Source organism: Aedes albopictus, chromosome 1, assembly GCF_035046485.1.
Source record: "Aedes albopictus strain Foshan chromosome 1, AalbF5, whole genome shotgun sequence".
NCBI classification, from domain to species: Eukaryota; Metazoa; Arthropoda; class Insecta; order Diptera; family Culicidae; genus Aedes; species Aedes albopictus.
In genome coordinates this window covers 62,081,927-62,103,575 of record NC_085136.1, presented here as the reverse complement: position 1 = coordinate 62,103,575, position 21,649 = coordinate 62,081,927, and the positions used below count along the sequence as shown (strand labels likewise).

The window sequence follows — 21,649 nt, the reverse complement described above, 5'->3', positions numbered from 1 at the left end:
GTTTAGAAGATGATCAACACTTATAGAAATTTCTTACAAAACTCCTTGAGTCGATTTCTGAAGGGAATATTCCTACAAGATTTTTGTCTACTCGAGTATGAAATCAAATTTAACTGTTTTTTCCAAGATTTTCTAGGTTCTTGCAGCAGCAGCGACGAAACAATCCAGCTCCAAAAGGTTGAAATTTGTTCTCGACCTGTATCCAGCTTAGGGCAACTAACTGGGTGGAAGTAGTTTCAGATGTACACCCAACTAACAATTGCAAGTCACAAACAAGCAAGCTTGCTGAATTGTTGCTTAATAATGGTAATGATAGCTGAACTAAAATTATGCTCTACACATTACTGTTTAAATGATTTTTCAATTGAGAAAGTAGTCAATGTTCGACTTTCTTCATCGGTATCAACTATGATAAATTAAAACACTTTTCAAACATTGATGCCTTAACAATGGAGTTTAACAAAACATTTGTCTGCATCTTATTACGCTGATGTATCGATAAGCATATGCTCCTGAACAATCTGCTTTTCACTTGTCAAATAAACGCCTTCAGCCCGTCATAGTTTGACTAGGAACTTTGTTCGAATTATGGGATAAATCATGGCTAAAACTGTTTAGACAACCAAGTTATTAAAGAACTAATATTTTAAACGAATCACATAAAATAAAACAGAATAGAATTATGTAGTTTAACATTGAGTGCCAAAAGACGTAATCAACGTAAAAATGAGGCATATAACAAGATATCTTGTACCTTGATTATTATATTTTTTATCTTCCGCAGCAGTTCGATTGTAGGAGACACTTGGATCGATGCATTTGACATTGCAGTGCTGTCGTGTTTACTGAATATTGTTCCCGCAGTCACCTAGATAACCAAACAGCATTCAGAAATCGACACATTTCAAGTATCCCTAAATATCCATATGCACTATTTATTTAACATAATATCAAGATTCCATGACAAAAGCATAAATAAAAAAAAAAATGCTTAACGGATTTTCGACTGAGCATGAGAAGATAACCTGAACAGATGCTCTGAATGCACCATGTCCAAGACCATACCGCACCACATATTGTCATACATTTTTAAAGATCGATATTTAATAATAAAAATATAAACATATTCATATCGCAATTAGTACATCTGGAAACAATATCTTCAATAAGGACCAACACTTTTTGGCCGCATTCGATACAAGTTTTCTCACCGTGCGATAAAAATACTGACAGCGAAATCAGAATTGAAAACACGTGTTTTGGGCTGAACAGTTGTTGAAGTATGAGGCGTTGTTCAGTTGATTACCACGTGCTGTGCTAATTCACCACTGCTGAACACAAGTTCAGGAGTGACCATTATTGAGTCATGGGAAGATTATGTTTTGCTTTGGGTGCTGCATCTCACCATCTCTAGGATGGCGCAGATAGGAAGGCATGCGGCTGGCAATCGACAGGTCTCGAGTTCTAATCCGGATTAAGGTAATTTTATATGTAATTCTTATTTCATAATAGGTGTTCTCATAATAATAATAATAATAATTACTCTCGTGAGAGTTCAAAATTTTTGCATTTTATTTATTTTCAGTCGTTTTTGCCAAAGCTGAATAACAACTTTCCTGTACATTTGTAAAACGTTTTGAAGAACAAAAAATTAAGTTGGTGCACAACATGATGCTTTATAACTTCTCCAAATTTGTGTGAACAAAACCCGAACATAGGTTGTACATGAAAATAATTCAAATGTTATTCAACATTATGTTGAATTAATTCGTCATAATGGTGTTTGTTAAATGAGTGATTGTTAGTTGGGCACTCCTGACTAGCGCTGATCCGGCTCTGAGTTCAATCCCCGTAAGGGCCTGTGCGAACTCTCGGCTGGCCTCCCTGCTTGCATAGATAACCAATAGGATCACTGGCGACAACTTTATTTGCAGTTCCAAAGAGAACGTGAGCGGAAAGGTAGTAGACGCGACGGTTAACCCGCTGTCTGGCGAGAACACCACTGTGAGCGATGAGTACGGAACCTGGAGTACCCTGCAGCGACCAGCCAAAGGAAGGTGCACGTAGCCAGAACAGCCCCAGCAAAGGAAGTGCAGGTAAGTGGTACATATTTCACGACACGAGGGAGCTTAATCGCAACTGGACTGGGTTACCTAAGGTGATGGTAATCGTTTAGCAACTCGATGAACTGATCGGCAACACCCACACGATAGGAGCAACATCAGCAAGGATCTTAAGCAGAGCCTGCTGAAATTTCGCAAGTCGGTGGCTCTGGCCAAGAAGGAGTATGAATGACCTTTTGGTCGAGAAGCGAAGCGCGCAGGTGGAGTGAGCTTCTTCGTTAATGGAAGTTCGACAGTGACGCATTTCGGCGGACCCCTATGGATCGAGCTATATGTCCAAAACCTGCTAAAGATGCGCGAGCTGCAAGAGCCAAGAAGTGCCTGGCAGAAGACGGCGAACCGTCTAAGATGAACGGGAAGGGCATCACTAGTAACCAACCAGGCACCTGAGCGGATTACAAAGCGCGCAAGGGGCAAGGAGATCAAGCTTCAAGAGGGCAATTTACCACCGAAGATCAGTAACCTACCGGATCAGGAGAAGAAGAACCCCTCGATCACGCGGGTATGCACTGGTCTTCAAGGCCGAAGCGCCAGGCGCGAATGTATCAAGTATCCTGCGTACCAGGGCAGGAGAGACTGAGAGATGCTGATGCTGAAGAAGGAGGTGGCACCTAAAGACACTTCTTACAAGGCGGTAGCCCCGAGAGGTCTTGGGTGAGAAGGTAAGTACAGGTGAGAGCCCTGATGGCTGAGGCGACTCTTCAGTGTAAAAACCTAGATGAGATCACCGCCGCCAAGAAGCAGGGCGTGGTAGATGCACTAAATGCAAAAAGGCCCGACAGTCACGCAGATTCCCACGGTTAAGCTCTCAGTAGGGCAGGTTAGCAGGGCGTCTGCAAGGTTACAAGTCGTGATAGTGCTGAAGCACCGATGGAAACAAACTCTGCAGAAAGAGCGAAGAGAAAGGTTATATCGCCAAGGAATGCAACTGATGGGCATTGTAGAGTTATGCAAATAAGTATGAGAGTGGCATTTGGCCGAGTGTAGCAGTGCCGATGAAAGCGACGTCAATAACAAACGGAAGAACATGAAAAACATTATCAGGGAGGTTACAAATATTGAAGCAAAGCAAGTACGGGCAATCTTCCAGTTGACGAGAGAAATTCAGCGAAGTTGAGTTGACGTGTCCAAATCAGTAAATGGAGCCTGAGCTTTCCGGGGACGACTCTACAGGCATCGACATGCCTGATTTGTACGGCGAATAAGGGCCACGCGACGGGTGGGTCTACATGTCCAGCTACACGTGGAAGACTCAACAGCCGACAATAGTGCAGACAGGTCACATAGCTGAACCTAATTTTCAGAGAGGTCACACAACAGTTACCAACTACCAAGTCTCGGAGTCCAGTATAGATATCGTCTTGCTAGAGGACCCGAACTGCATTCCCATTGACAACAGGAACTTAGTGGCGGATGCGGCGGAACTAGTAGTGTACAACTAGTCGGTTTGGATGTTCAAGAGAACCATCTTTCCACGTCAAATGAAGGTTTTGCAATATCAAATGGTAACTGCTGTTTCTATCCCCCTTCCCGTGTATCTGTAAGATGAGTTCTCGGTCATGAACGATTCGCTATCCAGCGCAATGATGGGATTGAATCCCGTGATCATCGATGGAGACTTCAACGCATGGCTGGCCGAATGGGGCAGCCACTTGACCAGCACAAGGGGTTGGGTTCTGCTCAAATGGCCAAGCTGAACGAAGATGTTGCGAACGTGGCCGACGAAAATAGCTACAGAAAAACGGTACGGACTCCATCATAGATATGACCTTTTGGAGCCCGGTCTAAACCCTATCTCAGACTAAACGGTAGACGATGGTTATACTGGTAGTGACCATCTGAAGATTCGGTAATAGAATGCGGACGAATCGGTCACAGCCGGAGGTCATCGATAGCTATCGTGGATGGCTGACTTCGCGCTTCGATAAGCCGGCATTTGTGGAACGATTGCTCATGGAGGATAACACCGACTTTCTGTCTAGCGGAACCCTAGTGCTAGTCGAAACACTGAGTCGCGCGTGCGACACCATAATGCCAAGGTGGGCGCCCATCAGTGTACTGACACCAGGAAATAACAGTGTTCCACACATCCTGCCTAAGAACTAGGAGAAGGATGTAAAGACCTCGTAACAATGCGGGTAGAATGGAGCGAAGTGATGCCTGAAGCGCTGCTAAACTGGCACTGAACAAAAGGTTAAGACGCGTAAGCGAACGTGCTTCGATAACCTCTACCAGTCAGCCAACAAGGATCCTTTGTGTGATGCTTCCAGGATCTATGGTAGACATGGCCAAGACGAATGGTTTATCGGTACTCCCAAAACTCTTCCCTGAGATGCTGCAAAGGATCGTGGATGCATTGCTCGCGCGCCATGAAAAACGGCCATGGTCTCCCGTCCTCTATGGCCAAACCAGCCCAAAGCAAGGTTGTTCTAGTGACAAACGAGGAACTACGGCGTACGGCCAATCTGTCTACTGAACACCGCCGGAAAACAGTTAGAGCAAATCATTCTGTCGAGGCGGCTGACGATCAGCGGTACAAGTGGTCAGATGACTGTGGTCTCTGGGCTCTCGGGTATCCAGTTAAGCTCCCGGAAAGGACAATCTACGCTGGATGCTGTCACCTCAGTGACCAAAAGGGCCGAGATAGTGCTCCAAAAGAAGCAAAGAAGAATCCGCTACTGCTCGGTTGTCACGCTAGACGTATGAAGAATGCGTTTAACAGTGCCAGCTAGGCCACCGTCAAGAGCCCCATACATCATCTAGGAATCAAGAATCCTCATTTATAGTTACTTCCAGAACAGTGTGCTCCTCTATGACACAGAGAAAGAATAGATGAGCTACAAACATCACTGCGGGAGTACGCCAAGGATCAATCCTGGATTCGGTACTATGGAACGTGGCGTATGATACCATATTCGGAATCTGTGCACGGCTCGACGCAAGTCCGAGCTTGTCCGAAAACTTGGGAGTGGAGTGCCAACCGTTACATCAGAATCGATGACATACTGACTAAGGCTTACGCCAACGGAGAACGGAATATGAATCGAAAGGCGACGATGGAACGACATTCATGCTGTTCTGTTCCTCGAGTATGGAAGGGTGGTACCGACTTGAAATGGAGAGCGGGCTAACAGTACGTCTGGCATCTGCCTCCCTCCCGTAAAAACCTTGGCAGGCCTCTAGGTACGTTCAATACTCGCCACCTCATAAGTGGTGGAAGTAGGCTTAGTTGGAGATTCCTGACTAGAGTCAATCAGCTCTGGACACGACGGTAGCCCATGAAGAGCTGTACTCAACCATTATAAGGCATCTCTACATGCAAAGATGACCATAGGATCACATAGTTGTCGACGAGTGGAGATAGCGACCCAGAGTGAACGCTCCGCCTCAACAACATCAAGCAGCAGATGTTGCCTCCACGCCGAACTTGGGAAGCAATTCCCAACATCACTCGCCAAAAGTCGAGCTTGGTAGAGATGAAGAAGAAGATGAACGAGCTGTTCGAGTTTGTGAAGGATAATTACAATGTGCACTTGTGGTACGTGGTGACGAGTGTCAAGTCGACCGTTTTAGCTGTGTAACGTGAGCACAAGCAGAAGGCACAACAACAAAATGAAAGTAGAAACAGCAGAAAGGCTTCGGAACGAGCAACGGTTGTAATCTTAAAGGCGCCGAGAGTCAACGGAGCACTCGTTCGGAGAAATAGAGGCAGGGTCACACCAGAAGCAGAGGTGGATCATAAGAAAAGGAAGATAAGGGAAAAAGAATGGCCTGCTAGTTCGTCAAAGCGAGCGACAAAACAACGTACGCAGCGCTTCTCGGGAAGGTGAAGGAGATCCCGGGCCTTAAGGAGCTTGGAGTGAACGTGTTGAAAACTCAGCGCACTTGTTCCTTGGAAGAGATACAAACACACGTCAGAGCAGTGCCACAGGAGGCGATGGTCGAGAGTAATGATCTGGATGGGATCACGACGGAAGTGGAGCTGCGGCATGCACTGACCAAGCAGTGTAGCCCGGTTGTACCGATGCAAACTCGGATCGGGAAGGCATTTGGAGGCACTCGGACAGCGGCGATTCGTCTCTCGGTGGATGCCGCTAACCAGCTGATGAAGACCGGTAAGATAAAAGTCGAATGGTCGGTATACACTCTGAGTCACTCCGCGAGTTGCAAAACAGATGGAAAGATGCTTCAGGGCATTGAGGTACATGAACTGGAGAGTAAGTGAGGAGTACCAAACATTACAGTATCGGTCGTCGAATTTTCTCTGCATCACACGATCGGAAGAATTGTGAACGGAAGTGAAACACGAACGAACTCGATAAGGACCTCTTTGTCGAGGTACTTTAAGCAAACAGCGACGACGCTTCCATGTCTGAATGCTGAGGAGCTAACGGAAGCAGTAGTGAGAGCGAGTCGAGGAACTTCCGGCGTCCGGTGTATTGCTGGAATGAAAGGCTCAGCACCCTCCGTCTGTAAGCTAGTGCGTTCGAAGAGCTAGACCAGAGTAAATTAAGGAGGAATGTAAGTACCGCCTTCAAACGAGAGATTGCTCTGAGCAAGTACAATTGTTACAAGAAGCTGTGTCTACTAGTGCGGCCAAACTTACCGCGTCTTGATGGCGAAGATCAAGCGTCCAACGACGCCCAGCTGAAATGCGTCTTGGCAAATAAAAAGTCTAGCGGAGTGTGGCTCAAATTACAGTTTACATGTCATTTTGTGTCGTCTTTACCGCTTTTACCGATTACGCAAGTCAGTTTCGATTTCCGCCTGCTATGATAAGCATCAGTGAAGCAAGCACTGGATCGCCTCTTCCCGATAACTCTTTTAAGTGGGTCAGTATGGTGGAACGACTTATGCGCGCAACGGTCACAACCGAGTGACGTCCATCGAAAGCAAACGTTTTCATGCAAAACCTGGCAGCGTAATCCGCGCACCATAATATTGCACAATTGCCACCCGCCGTCGATCATCGGCGGCGGCGGTTCGTGGGCGCTTGCTCGCCGCCGCATAGAATCATCCAAGTGTGCGTCGGAGGCACGCGATTCTTCAGCGCGACCGGACTCCCGTCCCGCCTACTCTACTCTGCGCGCACTCGGAGCGCTCGGTCATTCGAGGAAAATTCTTCCGTGATGGTTACGAAAGTGAAAAGTGGCGCCTTAACTTTCATTTCGCTTAGGCCGGCCGACTTAAACCGCAATTTCCACTCCATTGAACGGATAAGTAGGCGCTCAGGCGGTGGCGACCATTAGCGAGCGGCGGCCGTAATGAAAACAATATTTTTCGCACGCAGCAGCTTCGGTTTCAGCGTGTGGCGGCAGTGCGGTTTTGTTCGGCGGACCAAGCGATCAATTTGAGACAGTTTTATTTGAACAAATAGGGCCGCCCACCGCAAGGTGTGCGGTCCCGGCGATCACGTGCTTGCGGTTGTTCCAACGCCTACTTGAGGAAGGCCCATAACCTTATCTGTGCGACAACTGTAAGGCACATAACCTCCCAGAGTATGTATGCAAAACGATCTGAAACCACACCACGTGGACGGCGGAGATCTGCGGGGAAGATTACACGGAACAGTTGTAGAAACATAAACGCGACGTTGGCGAGAGGAAGATGACGCCGCTGGCCGCTTACGGTAAGCGGCGAAGAAAAAACGGAGCAGAAATTGGCGAAGAATTCCAACCATCATCGAAACCGTTAGGTTAGTTGAACACACAGCAACAACAGTCGTTCAGCAGCAACAACAACACCGAACCACAACGATCAAGCGTGTTGTTGGTTGATCCGAAAAAACTGATACAAGAGAGAAAAACGTGGATTGTTTTGCATGATATGCGTGTTTGCGGGCAGCAGAAGTGCACACGGCATCTTTGGCGGACGCGGCGGCAGGAATGTGGTAGGAGATTACGAAGAAAAAAAAAACAACCGAACAGCAGCGAGATGAAGAATCCGCGAAGGCTCGGGTGGCGTGGTGCTCTATCCGCGGAGGAGCACCATCTGTCCTCGCGAGGTCCGAGAAACAACATCGAACGGTAGCACGATCGCCGCAGCAATCCGTTCCATCTGTGGGTCAAAAAACTCCCCAAATCGAATCAATTAGATTTTGACAGCTCTGACGGTGAGGTACTAGATTGCTCAATCGACGGCGCGCCGTGCGCGATAATCCACTTCCATGGCATGCTTGATTGCGACGACATTCGTGTCGGCATAATGGCGATAATTGGCGATCATTCACCTGTTTTTTTTCTGTGTTCGGAATCAAATGACGTTCATTTACGGTCCATATCGTTTCTTTCTCTCTTTCCAGACTCCGTCACAGCGAAATTAAGAGCAGGTAAGCGATCGTTGCAATTTCTTCTTATTCGGCGATCCGCCTGGTGCACAAATTCCCTGTAATAGCGGAAATGCAAGTACGTCACCGCGTCGCTGTGGCGGTGATCTTGAGATTCTTTTCCCGGCTGTTGTAATGCGAGTGTTTCCGCGTGACCCTGAACTGCGCCGACGAATGGCGCAGCGGCGCCGGAGACGATACGGCCGCAGTCGATCATCGACCACGACGGTGCTTTGAGTCATAATTAGTGCCGTAGACGTATGAGGTGGCAGCGGCAGGCGGCAGTAGGCTGGCCATATGTGGAGAACTCTCACTCTCATCGTCAATGGCTCGCACGCACGCACTCATCGGAACGGGGGGTGCGTTTAGTACTTCACACTAGTCCATATGGAGGAGATGTTCGAAGTGCAAACATATGGCGACGAGCGAACCGGCGAAGAAGCCTCCTTCGATGGATTCAATATTGAACGAGGCAAAACAAATTTGCATTTTCCTACCTAGGACGCACAGAATTCTCTCTCGTGCGACCCGAGACGCGCAGAATTTATGGCGTCTTTCACACCGACCGCCATAATCATCGCAGCGGCGCGTCGCTTCGCTGCATCGCCTTGACGTTTGTTTGATGATTGTTTTTGTTTGGACAACCGCCGGATGTTGGGATGGGATTCGTGCGCCGTCTGAGAACCCTGAAATCCGCGCATCGAATTCTTTGTTCAATTCACTAGGGAAGGGACTGCTGGGATGGAAGGCAGCCGGTTGCATGACGCATCCCTCCATCCAAGTGTGCGGTGCAATTTGCGCGATTCTCCCTTTCCCTTTCGATTTGCCTTTGCGGTTTCCATTATTGGCGATCGTTTGCACGCGGTTCCTCGCGCTAATGAGAGTGGGAGCGGGCGAAATGCGAATGTTTAAGATCGGAATGGCGTGTGGGAACGTTCGTTGTGTGAATAGCGCGTATTTGCTAAGCGCTAAGCTTAAGCTACTACACGGTAAAAAATCTGCACTGTGATATAAACTGATTGGCACTTGAATTCGCACTACTGTTCAATCAGTTTGTTATCAATTACATATCATTTGACAAAGAACATCCAATGCCTCTTAAATTTTAATGTAACTTCACATCAATTCGTTGTTGACAATGTTTTGATTTCAAAACTAAAATTTAAAAAAATGTACAGCCGCACCCAGATTCGATACCATGACCTTTAGAGTCACGATTAACTATTTTACCACTACACTGCTTCACATCTGTTAGAGAGGTGCGAATCGAAGCGAAGCACTTTCTACCGCCTGTCATCTATATTTACTTTCATGCCCAAAACAGTCATTACCAAATCAACAACTTTTCACTTTGGATCGTATTGCTTTTTACAGTAGTGCAAATCGAAGGGATTTTCTGTTGATTTCTCTGGTGGGTTTGTTTTGGTCCTCAAATCAACACTGACAGCATTGCGATCTCAAAGGAAAAGCACTTCTGATCATGTTGATTGCGACATTGAATAGTTAAGGGATTTTTCCCTTACATCTAGCGTGCAGAATTTTTACCGTGTAGGCTAGGCTGGCGTTGGTTGTGGCGATTAGCGGCGCGGCACACATGATTAATGGGGGGTGTGTGTGTTGCATGATGTGTGTTTATTAGGAAAAGTGAAGTTTGTTTTCAAGTTCAGAAAGCGGAGAATGTCAGGGCTTGACTTTCGCGCACCCCTCGGTTTGACAGTTGGTAGTTGAAATGGGATTAGACGCGTGGAATGTGTTGCTATTCTAGTACTACAGCGATTCTTCTTTTAAATGGAGATGAATGCATGCCTCGGATTCAGGGCTTTCAATGCTGTTCTCATTACAGCGTCGAAAAGCGAACGTGACTTTTCTTCTAGTGGAATCCGTCACGTGAGCATAGTCCGCTACTATCTAGTTCGGCAAATCTTTGCCGGTCTTCATACAATGACAGTCTGATGATGGTTTCTAAACATTGAATCTCTTTCCAGCTTCTAATCAGCGCTAATTCAGCACTTTACGAGCGCTAATGGCTTCCAGAATTCTCCTCACTTTCTGGTAGGGATCAGCTGATTTGACGTTTGACTTGTGTGGTTTGGCAGCTGATCGATAAAAGTTCGATCATCTATCTTATAGATCAACTGTTAAACGACTCAAGCTAGCTGTCATATTGGCTGATCCGTACCACACAGTGAGGAAAATTTTGGAGGCCATTGGCGCTCGTAAAATGCTGGATAACTACCTAGGTCATATTCGTTTTGTGGTAAAGCTAAAACAATGTGACGTTTGTCTTTGCGTCGTTTGACAGTTGATCGATCATCTGATCTTTTTCAAGAACTGAGTTTTTATATCTCCTAATATACTCTTTTACTCATCTTAGTGCTCTTTTGTTGTACTATTAACACTTTCTCTGTGTTCCTTAAATCAATCAAGTTCAAATGAACACTGCATCGTACCCAATTGAATAGGGAATTCTTGAAGCGAAGTATGAGAATCACAAGCTGATAGCTCATGAGCACCTGAAGGCGCTGTTTTCAGTTCCAGTAATGAAGTCGAAGTCCTCCGAAACCTTCAACATTATCCTGACGCAGTGGCGTAGCCAAAAATTGTCTCTGGGAGGGGTTTTCGACGATCAATGATACCTTTTTTGATTTGATACTTACATTTTGTAAACAGTAATGAGCAATCGTATTCGTAGTTTGAAAATAGCGGCGCAGCCGAAAAATTTTTTCGTCGCAAAACGTTTTATACTGAAAATTTGTTCCACAAATTTTGGCTCTGGGGGGGGTTTTAACCCTGAAACCCCCCCCGTGGCTACGCCAGTGCCCTGACGACGTTCAAGGTAAATTTATCCAGCATTTTACGGACGCTAATGGCCATTCTACTCCTGCTCGCTTTCTGATAGGAATAGGATGATTTGAAGATTAGCGTTTGTCGTTTGACAGCTAGACGATAGATTGATCATGAATCTTATCGATCAGCTGTCAAACAACATAAGTCAAATGTTAGATCGTCCTATCCCTACCAGAAAGCAAGCAAGATTGTAACGGCCATTAGCGCTCGTCAATTGCTGGATAGTAGTCTAGTTCTGGTTCACCAAACAGCCGGAGCACTCTTTTAGCATTATTGCTATCGCAAAAGCTGGATACCGCTACGTTCTGCCAATGGGCGACTCACCATGGGTCTAAGGTCATCTCTTGATATAAGGTATCATATTAGACTTCCTGGATAAGCATTACGCTATTCTGAACTCTGCTGTTCACACTCTAGTGTCATCAGCTACTCGCAGTAGGAGGCAATCAGTGAAGTACTAGATTGAAAGTAGTGAGCTGGATTTTTGTATGGTGAGATGATCGATTCTCCATTTCTGCAATGAAATGGTGCAAACAGCGTGGGTTATATGATTTCTTGCCTAATTTGATGCTATTTGAGCAAAAGTTTGGGTAACTGTGTTGTTGAAGTTGCAAGAAAAAATAATACAACAACAAAGATACCCAAACTTTTGCTCAACCAGCATCAAATTAGGCAAGAAATCATATAACACACGCTGTTTGCACCATTTCATTGCAGAAATGGAGAATCTATCATCTCACCATACAATAATCCAGCTCACTACTTTCAATCTAGTACTTCACTGATTGCCTCCTGTTGTCAGATCCGAGGTCAGATGTGCAACGGTGAACAGCATAGCGTTGAACAGTATCGTCGTTTTGGCAAGATGCGAGTGGTTTGCAATCCTTGACCACAACGTCGACAGATAAACTTGACGGGTAACAGATGGGAGAGCAGAAAATGCTTTTGGAGTCTATTCCAATAATGTATAACACAATACTCGCTAGAATCCTGAAATAATAGAATCCCGAGAAATACTCCAGAGACTCCCGTCACAACTTTCAGTGTGTAGTCATCGCTTCAGTCTCTACCGGAGAGATCCCTGAGCATCAGTTTGCACGCTTTTGGGAACTAGATTCCTAGATAACAGAAAGCTATGTTTCCATCGAGGAGTTTACGTGTAAGTCGATCTTTGCGCAGACATCAACAAGAGATCCTGATGGCAAGTTTCAGGTAGCGTTGCCGAAGAAGGAGTATGTGTAGAAGCAGCTAGGCGAATCCAAGGCGATTGCAACCAAGCGATTCATGGGACTAGAACGTCGTTTGAACGCGAACCTGGGGACAAAGGCCCTGTATACAGCAGTCATCCACGAGTACAGCTACTGTTTGCCGCATCACTCGCAGTCCCAAAACCTGACTCAGCACCGCAACGTAACTCAGAGTAGTGTTCGATACATACACCGGAGTTTCCCTGAACGATACTCTGACGATGGGACCGGTGGTCCAGAGCGTGACCTACTCTTTATTCTGATTCGCTTCTGACTCTAGCAGTACGCGATCGTCGCTGATGTGGAGAAGATGCACCACCGAATGATCAACGTAGTAGAATAGGATCACTCGCTGCGAAGGATCCTTTGGCGAGAGTCCGTTGATGTACCACTTCGAACGTATCAGCTGACGACCGTAACCTATGGTACCGCTGCTGCATCCTATCTGGTAGCACGGAGCTTGTAGAGGTGCACTAATGAGGAAAAGTAGACGAAACCAGACGCAGGCTACGCTGACGACATACTAACTGGAGCGAAGTCTGTGAATGAAGGAATACGGCTGTGCAACGATGTCCTGCTTGGTTCTTCTGGTTTCAACTTCCGAAAGTGGCATTCCAAACAGCCGGCGATTTTGAAGAGTATTCTACGACATCTGCATGGTGAGCGAGAGCTGCGTATGGTTTAGTGGGGCTAGTGATCGTGCAGGCGAAGATGTTTCTTCGAGAACTTTGGGAACGGAAATATTCTTGGGACGAATTGTTCAGCGCAGAACTGCAATCGCAGTGGCTCCAGTTCAGAACAACATTGAATCGAATCCATTCAGCGACAATGTGACATTATGTGGCGAACTACACGTATTCTGTGATGCCTCAGAAAAGGCGTACGGAGCAGCAATATACCTATGTTTTGTTGCACAAGACGGAAAGGTTGCAGTTTCGCTGGTAGCTCCAAAGTAGCTCCTTTGGAAGACTTGAGCAAGAAGAAGAAAAGGTATTCGATACCCAGACTAGAATTTTCTTCAGCACAGTTATTGACGCATTTGTACGAGACAGCAGCAGAGAGTATCCAGATTCTGAAGCGAAGACGTTCTTCTGGACTGATTCCGCCACCGTGAAGTGTTGGCTTTCGTCTTATCCATCTAGGTGGCAAGCGTGGCACCACAGTGTCTGAGGTTACAGCACATCACTCGAGAAGGCGTTTGGAACCACGTGCCTGCTGGCGTCGAGAATCCCGGCAGACGAGTCTGCCAGACGTGGCCCCAAGAAGACCCGAGTGCTTGGCCGAAGATGAGTAGCAAGCCTTAGTGACAGCAGTGCTGCAGATGCTACCACCCAGTGATATCCCGTTATTCGTCAACTGCCCGGATACTTTGTGGAGCACTGAACGCGAAGGCACATGAAGAAACTCTGAAGGCATTAGTGAAGCTAGCGCAATCGGAGTGTGCCCCTGTGGGATTCTGAGATCTAGCAGCGAAAGAAGAGGTGAAACCTAGTTCGAGATTGCACACGAAAGTGCCTTGTCTGCGAGATTGACGACGTCAATGGTCTTGGTTGACTACCATCACAGACTTCTCCACGGAAGAGCGCAGTTGTTGCTATACTCTATGAAATACAGGTTCTCGCTGCTTCTGGCTTAACCTGCTTCAGAGCTCATCGACGAGCCCACGAACTGTTGACCTGGGCGACCTGCCGATAGAACAAGTTCCTGTGTTTCTTCGCGTCTGAGTTCACTACTATGGCCCGTTCAATATTCGTCAAGCGTCTCGTAAGGCTGTTCCAGTTGAATGCTACTTGTGTGTGTTCGTTTGCCTAGTATTTTGTGAAGGCGGCACACATGGAGATGGTAGCAGATCTCACTACGGAAGCATTCGTGGCGGTTCTGAGACGATTCGTTTCGCGACGTGGGAAGCGAGAAGTGAACTTCACAGGAGTGAATTGCATCGTCTATTCAGAGCGGAACAGTCTCCCAGAACTCAGTAGTGATGGATGCAGCCAGCAACTCGTCCGCGTTTTCTTTCATTCTTGCCAAATGATCGAAGTTCGGTGGATTATGGGAAGCGGTTGTGAAGTCCCTGTTAACCCAAATGCGAAGAGTGATAGAAAATCCAACATTTTACAAGCGCTAATGTCAGCTAGAATTTTGCTCACTTTCTAGCAGGGAGCAGCCGTTTTGACGTTTGGCTTGTGTCGTCTGACAACGGATCTATAAGATCGATCATCAATCTTACCGATCAGCTGTCAAACGACACAAGCGAAACGTCAAATCGGCTGATCCCTATCAGAAAGTGAGCCACATTCTGGCGGGCATTAGCGCTCGTAAAATGCTGGATAGGAAATACCATGGGACATACCGTATTCCGTCTGCTGGACGAACTGCTGACTGTTGTCCCACAGATCGAGACCTGCCTGAATACGATTAGCAAAGACCATCAAATTCTTGAAGTTTTGACTCCCGGACACTTTTAGATGCAGCGTTCGCTAACTGCGATTATGAAGGTGAATCTTGTGGAAATCCCGGACTGACTGAGCCGATTTCGCTTGGTTCAGCGCTACCAGTCAGATGCTATGAAAGCGAATGGTCTATACGGACTAACCAGGAATTTACGAGCGGTAATAGCCGTTTCAATCATTCTCGCTTTCTGGTAGGGATAATTGATTGATTTGTCTTTATTAAAGAGACTTTCAGCCCGGTAGGGATAAAACGATCTGACGTTTCGCTTATGTCGTTTCGTTTGACAGCTGATCGATAAGTTTTATGACCGATCTTATCGACCAGCTGCCAAGCGACACAAGCCAAACGTCAGATCGGTTTATCCTGACAAGAAAGCGAGCATGATTGTAGCGGCCATTACCGCTCGTAAAATGCTGGATTTATCGGATCTTCACAGTCGAGTATTCTTGCACAGAGAGCCCTATATGACACGAATTCCGCCAGTTCGTCCCTGATTACCCTGCGTTACGTAATGAATACACCGAAGGTTGTTTGTGCAAGATCGCCTCATACAGAAAACTTTCAATCCTCGTCGTAACGCTTCTGCAAATATCACTATCATCAGTCACAAGCATTAATGTTATTGTTATCAAAGTGCAGTTATCTCAGAGCTGGGTCTTATCATCGGCAAACAGAGCTATGCGCAATGCAACAGCGCAGCGCACCGGTGATTTTCAAGAGTGGACGAGACTGGCTTTTATGGAGCGTCAATTTCCTAGCTGCTGCACGTTGCAACTTTCAATGCCATCTCAAAACCCCGCGTTGAGTTGCGGTTGCGTTACTCAATCGTGATCCTCAAGAGGGTATTCACACTGTTTTATTTTTGCGCGAACAAAATCGCTATGTGTGGCAACCAATCCCCTCGGGAAAAAATTGCATAATAAGCACAACACACAGCCACAAATCATCAAACAAATTACATTTTTCTCCCATTTCGACACCCCAATCTCGATCGAATGGATCTCGATGTGTAGACATGCATCCGCCGACAAAACAGCGAAACAGTGCACAGCACTCATCAGATAACACTATTATTTTTCGACAACATCTCCGTTCGGAAACACAACACAAAGGTGGCGACGACGACTTCGTCGTCAACGACGACCGAAAAGAGCAGTTCGAGAAACCGTTTCTGCGTAAAATCCCGTTTCTCTGGCTGCTCTGACAGTCAGTCGTCCGTCACCATCATCCATCAGTTCAGTTGTGATGGGAGAAAGTCTTCGAATCGATGGTGGCGGCAGGGATCTCAGACTGTCACGATCAACGATTCAACATCCAGTTCGAACGCATGTCGCAGTAGGCCAATGACAACATTTTATGCGTCGATTGATGAACTTGCTTGGCTTTTGGCACCCCTGTGCAGGGTTGCCAAATGAATCATGATGAAATCTTGATAATTCCGTAAGATTTGTCGATCAATCAGACACAGGGTGGCCAGACCTACCGATTTCTCGGTAGTCCTACCGATTTTGGTCATGCCTACCGATTCACAGACTCAAGCCCTGAAACTACCGATTTTTTAAATTTCCTACCGAAAGCTACCGATTTTCCACCTTGATAATTTATAATAATCAAATAAATTAATAATAAAATTTTTGAAGGAAATTGGCATGCATCTTTGAGATCAGATCATTAGATTTAAAGAGTTTGCCATTTTTTGCTCGAAATTTTATTTGAAGGTTTCTGCAAAAAATCCTGGTGGGTTTCCTCAAGTATTTACTGTTGTGATTACTCCAAAAATTCCTCCTGTAATTCTTTCGAAAATTCTTCCAGGAATTTATCTTATGATTTTTCCAAAGATTCTTGCAAATATTTCTTCAAAGAGATTTCAACAAGGATTCCCCTAGAGATGTACATATCTATAGATTCCTCCAGAGATCGCTCCAAGAATTTTTTCAAGAATTCCTCCAGGATTCTTTCTTTGTATTGCTCCAAGAATTCCTGAGATTCCTCCTGGTGTTTCTGCTGGGATTGCTCTAGAAATTTATGTTGGGATTTTTTTTCAAGGATTCCGCCAGAAATTCCTCTTTATAATTGTATAACTATATTCAAGGGCGTAGCCAAGGGGGCAGGGGAGGCCGTGCCCCCCCCCCCCCCCCCTGACCGAGCAACTATATTCTAACTTAACTGAAAAACTTAGATGATCAGAGCTGTTTTTGACTAGTAAAAATAAAATTCTCCTGCATCATCGTATTTTTCTTATGTATGCAGGAATTCCTTCGGAAATTCTTGGAGGAATATCTTCGAAAATTCCTGAGGGTATTCCTTCGGAAATACCTGGAGGAATTCCTTTGGAAATTCCTGATAGAATTCCATCCAAAATTCCTGGAGGAATCCCTTCGCAAATTCGTGGAAGAATTCCATCGATAATTCCAGAAGGAGTTCGTGAAGAAATTCCTTCGGAAATTCCTGAAGGATCCTTCGGAAATTCCCGGAGCAATTCCTTCGGAAATTCCTGGAGGAATTCCTTCGGAAATTCCTTGGGCAGTTCCTTGGGAAAATCTTGGATGAATACCTTCGGAGATTCCTGGAACAATTCTTTCAGAAATCCATAGAGAAATTCGTGAGGAAATCCTTAGGTGAATTCCTTACGAAATTCCTGGACAAAATAATTCCAAACTTCCTGGAGGAATGCTTTTGGAAATTCCTGGAGGAATTTCTTCGGCAATTGCTGGACTAATGTTATTGGAAATTCCTGGAGGAATTCATTCGGAAAGTCCTGGAGGAATTCCTTCGGAAAGTCGTGGAGGATTTTTTTCGGAAATTCTTGCAGATATTCCTTCGGAAATTCATAGCGGAATTCCTGGAGGAATTCCTTCGGAAATTCCTGGAGGAATTCCTTCGGAAATTCCTGGAGGAATTCTTTCAGAAATTTCGGGAGGAATTCCTTCGGAAATTGCTGGACGAATTCCTTTGGAATTCCAAGAGGAATTCCTTTAGGAATTCCTGGAGGAATTCTTTCGGAAATTCCGGAAGGAATTTCTTCGGAAATTGCTGGACGAATTCCTTTTGAGATTCCCGGAGGAATTCATTCGGAAATTCCAGGAGAAATTCCTTAAGGAGTTCTTGAAGGAATTCTTTCGGAAATTCCTGAAGGAATTCCATCGGAAATTGCTGGACGAATTCCATTGGAAATTCCTGGAGGAATCCCCTCGCAAAATCCTGGAAGAATTCCTTCGGAAATTTCTGGAGAAATTCCATCGGAAATTCCTGAAGGACTTCGTTCGGAAATTACTGGAGGAATTCCATCAAAAATTCCTTGGCGAGGTCCTTCGAAAAATCTTGGATGAATACTTTCGGAAATTTCTGGAGGAATTCTTTCAGAAATTCCGGGAGGAATTCCTTCGGAAATTGCTGGACGAATTCCTTTGGAGATTCCTGGAGGAATTCTTTCGGAAATTCCGGGAGAAATTGCTTCGGAAATTCCTGAAGCAATTCCTTCAAAAAATCCTGGAGGAATTCCTTAAATAATGCCAGAAGGAATTCCTTCCAAAATTCTTGGAGGAATCCCTTCGCAAATTCCTGGAAGAATTCCTTCGGAAATTCCTGAAGGAATTCCTTCGGAAATTTCTGGAGGAATTCATTCGGAAATTCCTTGGGGAGTTCCCTCGAAAAATCTTGGATGAATACCTCCGGAAATTTCTGGAGGAATTCTTTCAGAAATCTATAGAGAAATTCTTGAGAAAATCCTTGGATGAATTCCTTAGGACATTCCTGGAAAAAAATCATTCTAAACTTCTTAGAGGAATGCTTTTTATGATTCCTGGAGGAGTTCCTTCGGAAAATTACTGGACGAATACCTTTGGAAATTTTAGGAGGAATTCCTTCGGAAATTACTGGAGGTATTCCTTCGGAAATTTCTAAAGAATTTTTTTCGGAAAGTCTTTTTGGATTTTATTTTTGGAAATTCCAAGAGGAAATCCCTCAAAAATTCATGGAAGAATTCCTTTACAAATTCTTTCAGAAATTCTTTCGGAAATTCCGGGAGGAATTCCTTCGGAAATTCCTGGACGAATTCGTTTGAAGGTTCATGGAGGAATTCCTTTGGAAATTCCTGCAGGAATTCTTTCGGAAATTCTTAGGGGATTTTTTTCGGAAATTCCTGGAGAAATCCCTCCGGAATCTCTTGGATGCATTCCTTCTGAAATTCGTGGAGCAATTATTTCGGAAATTCCTGGAGGTATTCCTTCGGAAATTCTTGGAGGAATTTCTTTAAAAATTACCGGAAATTCCATTGGAAATTCCTGGAGAATTCCTTAAGAAATTCCTTCGGAAATTCCTGGAGAAACTCTTTTGGAAATTCCTAAAGGATTTTTTTTTGAAATTCCAGGAAGAATTCCTTAAGAAATTCCAGGAGAAATTCTGTCGGAAATTCCTGGAGAAATTCCTTTGGAAATTTCCAAAGGAATTTCTCCATGAATTTCTGATGTAATTCCACTGGAATGAATTCCTCCATGTATTTCTGAGAGAATTTCTCCAGGAATTTCCGAAGGAAATCCTCCAGAAACTTCCGGAGAAATTCCTCCAGGAAATTTCGGAAAAAATCCTCCACAAATTTCTGGAGGAATTTCCGGAGGAATTCCTCCAAGAATTTCCAAAGAAATTTTTCCAGGAATTTTCAAGGGAATTCCTCTTGGAATTTTCAAAGGAACTTTCAAAATTCCTTGGTAAAATTCCTGGAGGAATTTGATCGAAAATTCATGGAGGGATTTCTTCGGACATTCATGAAGGAATTGTCCGAAGAAATCCCTCCATGAATTTTCGAACAAATTCCTCCAGGAATTTTACCAAGGAATTTCTAAAGGATTATCCGAAGGAATGCCTCCATGAATTTCCGAAGGAATTCCTCCAGAAATTTTCCGATGGAATTCCTCTACGAATTTCCGAAGAAATTCCTCGAGGAATTTCTGGAGGAATTCCTCCAAGAATTTCCGTAGAAATTCTTCCAGGAATTTTCAAAGGAATTCCTCCATGAATTTTTAAAGGATGTGCTCCTGGAATTTCCGAAGGAATTCCTCCATGAATGTCCGAAGGAATCCCTCCATGAATTTCCGAATGAATTCCTCCAGGAATTTTGCGAAGGAATTTCTAAAGAATTTTCCGAAGGAATTCCTCCATGAATTTCCGAAGGAATTCCTCCAGAAATTTTGCGAAGGAATTCCTAAAGCATTTTCCGAAGGAGTTCCTCCATGAATTTCTGAAGGAATTGCTCCAGAAATTTTCCGAAAGAATTCATTCACGAGTTTCTGAAGAAATTCCTCCACGAATTTTCAAAGGAATTCCTCCAGGAATTTCCTGAGAAACTCTTCCATGAATTTCCGGATGATTTTTTTTAGAAATTTCCGGAGGAAATCCTCCAGGAATTTCCGAAGGAGATCCTCCAGGAATTTTCAAAAGAATTGCATTTGGAATTTTCAAAGGATTTCCTGCCGGAATTTCCGAAGGAATTCTTTCATGAATGTCCGAAGAAATTTTACCTGGAATTTTCGAAAGAATTTCTCCAGGAATTCCTTCACGAATTTCCGAAGGAGTTCCTCCATAAATTTCAGAAGGAATTCCTCCAGGGCTTTTGCGAAGGAATCGCTCAAGGATTTTCTGAAGGAATTCCTCCATGAATTTCCAAAGGAATTCCTCCAGAAATTTCAGGAAGGAATTTCCGAACGAAATTCTCCAGGAATTTGCGAAGGAAATCCTCCACGAATTCTCGAAGGAATTCCTCCAAGAATTTCCGAGGGAATTCCTCCAGCATTTTCCCGAAGACTTCTTCCATGAGTCTCCGGAGGAGTTTGTTCAGGAATTTCCGTAGGAATTCCTCCTGGAATTTTCAAAGGAAATTATCCTGAAATTTTCAAAGGATTTTCTCCTGAATTTCCGAAGGAATTCCTCTACGAATTTAAAAAAAAACCCTCCCGGAATTCCCAAAGAAATTTCTTATGGATTTTCCTTGAAATACCTCCAAAAATTTCCGAATGAATTCCTCCAAATATTTTTAATGGTTGTCCTCAAAAAATTTCCTTAGGATTTTCTCACATAATCCCCAAACGTGTTTCTGAAGGAATGTTTGAAGAAAATTCTCAAGTTTTCGTAGGAGTTCCGCAATACATTTTTGAAGGAATTTCTTGAGGCATTTCCGAAGAAACTTCTCAAGGATCTTTGGCTGGAATTCCTTGTGGAATTTCGTTAAGATTTATAAAAAAACCGAAAAAAATCCTCAACGAACTTATCAAACAATTTCTCACGAAATTTCCGAAGGTATTTTTAAAGGAATTCTTCAAAGAATTTCCGAATGAGTTTCTCTAGAAAATAAAAAAAATCACAAAAAGCATTTCTTCAGGAATCTTCGAAACATTTTTTCAAGGAAGCTTTGAAAGGTTTAAAGAATTTCAGAAGGGATATCTCATGAGACTTTTAGTGGATTTTTTTCAATATTTTCGAAGGAATTTCTTCACGAATTTGGGAAGGAATTCTCACAGAAATTTCCGGATGAATTCCTCCAAGAATTTTTGAAGGTATTCCTCAAGGAATTTTCGGAAGAATTCCTCACGAAAACTTCGAGGGAGTTCCTCAAGGAATATTCTAAATCTATTTCAAAGAAATTCCTCAAGGAATTCCCGAAG

General features: G+C 44.5%; 1 protein-coding gene across 1 annotated transcript in view; it reads right to left on the bottom strand.

The window, feature by feature from the left end:
* The window catches only part of LOC109401911 (coactosin-like protein), a 111,231-nt gene that overhangs the window by 1,708 nt on the left and 87,874 nt on the right, over positions 1 to 21,649 (bottom strand). The gene's annotated exons all lie outside the window — the stretch shown is intronic.